General features: G+C 45.3%; 1 pseudogene; it reads right to left on the minus strand.

The window, feature by feature from the left end:
• Nucleotides 1-305: 305 nt before the first annotated feature.
• LOC101440948 (uncharacterized) lies at nt 306-2,004 on the minus strand (annotated as a pseudogene).
• Between the last annotated feature and the right edge of the window lie 1,785 nt (nt 2,005-3,789).

Below are 3,789 nucleotides of genomic sequence, written 5' to 3' on the forward strand. Positions count from 1 at the left end.
GTTCTTTGGTTAATCCTGGTTAAAATGTGTCATTCAATTGTGAAAATGCGTAAGATGTAAGATTTGACAAACACGTTTCAATCTTCAACGATTTACTCCTAGGCAATAACTGTCTCCTGTTAATACATTGTCATTTTTTCTCATCAAAATATTTTGATGTCAGCCTTCCTTCTACTGCCCTAAACAGTAAAGCATTTTTTTGTTAAACGAGTTGAAATTAAGGAAGGACTACACCTCCTTAAAAAAAGAAGAAAGCTCTCTTAGGTTGAGGTATCAGAATCCCCTCAAACCAGGAGCAGTATCTTTTAGTAAGGGGGTATGAGTACTTGCAGGTGGCATCCCCAATGATTCAGAACTTTGGAGGACTGAGATGCTACTGCTGCAAAACTCACTGACCTGTCTTGCCAGTTTCTATATTGGCCTGACTGGGCATAATTCAAAAAGGAAAAGCTTGTATTCATTCCAGACTTCGGGAGCTCTGTGACAGCATTTAATAACACCCCAAGAGGATGTCTTCCATATGTTGTGTTATGGTATTTCTTCAGGTGTTTACTAAAAGACATGAGGTCTAATTGTTCTGTAATACTCATACCTGTTTCATCTAGATGGTCAATAGATCTATAAATCTCTCCCTGGGATTCGCCACAGTCACTGTAACAGAGCCTTTGTCCCCAACGGCAGAAATCTGAAGAAAGCACAAAGAGATTACCAGGATCTGCTAGATATTTACTGAAGAGTTTTCCTGATTCCTGTTCTTTTTTATTTTTTTAAGGTTTATTTTTTATTTATTTTTCTCCCCTTCGCCCTCGCCCCCCATCCAGTTTTCTGCTCTCTGTGTCCATTTGCTGTGTGTTCTTCTGTGTCTGCACGGGGAATCTGTGTCTCTTTTTGTTGTGTCATCTTGCTATGTCAGCTCGCCGTGTGTGTGGTGGCACTCCCGGGCAGGTTGCACTTTCTTTTGCGCTGGGCGGCTCTCCTTACGGAGCGCACTCCTTGCACATGGGCTCCCCTATGCAGGGGACACTTCTGCACGGCACAGCTCTCCTTGAGCACATCAACACAGTGTGTGGGCCAGCTCCACATGGGTCAGGAGGCCCTGGGTTTGAACTGTGGACCTCCCATGGGGTAGGTGGACATTCTATCCTTTGAGCCAAGTCTGCTTTCCTGATTCCTGTTCTTTTTTTTTTTTTTTTTTTTATTTATTTTATTGACTTTGTAATAATATTACATTAAAAATATATATGTGAGGTCCCATTCAACCCCACCCCCCCACCCCACCTCTCCCCCCCCCCCCCCCAGCAACACTCGTTCCCATCATCATGACACATCCATTGGATTTGGTAAGTACATCTTTGGGCACCTCTGCACCTCATAGTCAATGGTCCACATCATGGCCCATACTCTCCTCCATTCCATCCAGTGGGCCCTGTGAGGATTTACAATGTCCGGTGATTGCCTCTGAAGCACCATCCAGGGCAGCTCCATGTCCCAAAGCCTCCACCTCTCATCTCTTCCTGCCTTTCCCCATACCCATCAGCCACCATGTCCACTTTTCCCAATCCAATGCCACCTCTTCTATGTGGACATTGGATTGGTTGTGTCCATTGCACCTCTATGTCAAGAGGAGGCTCAGATTCCACATGGATGTTGGATGCAATCCTCCCACCCTGTTCTTTTGACTCACTCAGAGCTCCAACTTGTAAAAGAATAATGGTCAACTTATTCTTATGGCTTTCCACAGCTTTAGCTGTGTAAGGCAAATGCATTTCAACACTGTGTTCATCTTCATCTGTCTGCAGAGACATGCATTCAAACATTCTTGTCTTTTATAGGTCGTATTAAGGTCAAACAATGGTGTTCTAATTAGCCACACTCTGGAAAGTGCACATCAAGAGAGCAGTGCATGAAGGGAAGGCTCAAAGATGAAAATTCTCTGGGTAATAGGTGGATCCACTCGTTTGCATGCATGAGCAACACAAGACCCACAGTAGGTATATCCTGCATGAGGTACAATAAAGGTTCTAGCAGGTCTTTTTGGACATTGTACTTGTGAAAACCAACCTCCCAGCTGTGCATTCGGCTGAGGTCCTGAGGATGTGTGGGAGCACTGGGTGTGACTGGCTTCCTAGTAGACTACTCAGTGGGACATCTTGGAGCCTGTACCACCAAAGTGCACCAGAATGAATGAGGAGGTGGTGGTGGTGGCTGCAGGAGTGACTCGGTGAGGGGATGAGACCATACGGGTCCAGCCAAGGAGGAGGTGGCGGCAGAGGGGAGCCCAGTGTCATATTTGATTGAAGTGCCAATATGTTATCAGTTACCCGAGGACCACTCAGGACTGGCCACATGGGGGGCAGAGAGCAGTGGTGTGGTTTATTTGGGGTTATATTGAATGGACCACCTGGAGATCCCAGCAGAAAGACATTGGGGTTAACCACTGTATGCTCAGCGATTAAAAAAGGAATTGCAAAAGACCACCCAGAATTGGTGCATTCCCTTGTGGTCAAAGGAAATGTGGGAGGAAAGGCTCCAATAAAAAACACTTAAGAGCCCACCAAAGCAACTGGAAGAGGGAGCCAGCTCTGATCATTTGCCAGCCCTGAGAGTCAGTCTGAAGCTACAAAGTAAGTTGAATCTGGCCACAACCCTCTTCCCCACTGTAGGCTCCCAGCCAAAAAGTCCAAAGTTGGGGAGGGGAGTTTTAACACTGCCAACTTCTGGCTTCTGACACTCTACGTACTGAACAGAGAATATTTGTGACTTAATGTGACTCATGACTATATATTACCTAGGAATGAGAAGAAAAGCTGTGGGGATCTGGAGTTTCATCGGGCATCATGAGAAGACTGGAGTTTCGTTTGGTGTCATGAGAAGACTTCTGCCACCAAAGAGAGCTGAAAGGAGTGGTGGGAAACACACAGAAAGTAAAGTTTTGTTTGTGGGGTGAGTCATACTTGTTCAACGTACTGGATACAATAACTATTATTTATTGATCAGTCATATGTGCCAGACCCCTTGCCAAGTACTTTTCATATGTTAGCAGGTTTAATCCTTCCAATAAGCCTCTACTCTGCATTCGGTTTTACAATGGGAACACAGGCAAAGGAGAGATAGGCTATAGTCCAGAGTTTCACAGCTCAAACCCAGGCATCTGGGGGTGAATCTGAGCTCTTGATCTTTAGGCCATGCTGCCTCAAAACACAGCAACCCACGAGCTGGTTCTCAAAAGACTTGGTAGTTGCTGAGAGGTCTTGTTTTTCCCTCAAAACCCTCAGGCCATCTTTCTGCTTTCAGGGCCTGCCACCTCCTCCATAGCACATCCCAAATGGCCATAGACACCTCAGGCAACCAGACACCAGACTGCCTGGATCAAAAAATGATCATGGTCCTACAGACCAAACTGTGGCACAGCGCCAGAGAGGTAACATAATACTAAGGTAAGACGGTAAAGGTGTACAGTTTTCCTTGCCAGTTAAAACAACAGCAACAAGCAAAAACTGCTTTGGTATTCTCTGTGTGTTGGGCTAGAGGAAACATACCTTTGGCAAATCCATAGATCAGGAATTCTTAACGTTTTTTGTTCCATGGATCCCTTTGCCAGTCAGGTTAATGCCATGGACCCCTTACTAAGTCCACACTATACTGTGTATTATTTAATAAATATATCACACCCATACCAACATGTCCCTGCAAGAATAGTGTTAGTTTGCATTTCAGTTCAAGCTCACAGGACCCATTGTTAAGAACCCCTGCCATAGATGCATACCAGGTTCCAGGTGTTGATTCACT

Source organism: Dasypus novemcinctus, chromosome 4 (genome assembly GCF_030445035.2).
Source record: "Dasypus novemcinctus isolate mDasNov1 chromosome 4, mDasNov1.1.hap2, whole genome shotgun sequence".
Classification (NCBI taxonomy): domain Eukaryota; kingdom Metazoa; phylum Chordata; class Mammalia; order Cingulata; family Dasypodidae; genus Dasypus; species Dasypus novemcinctus.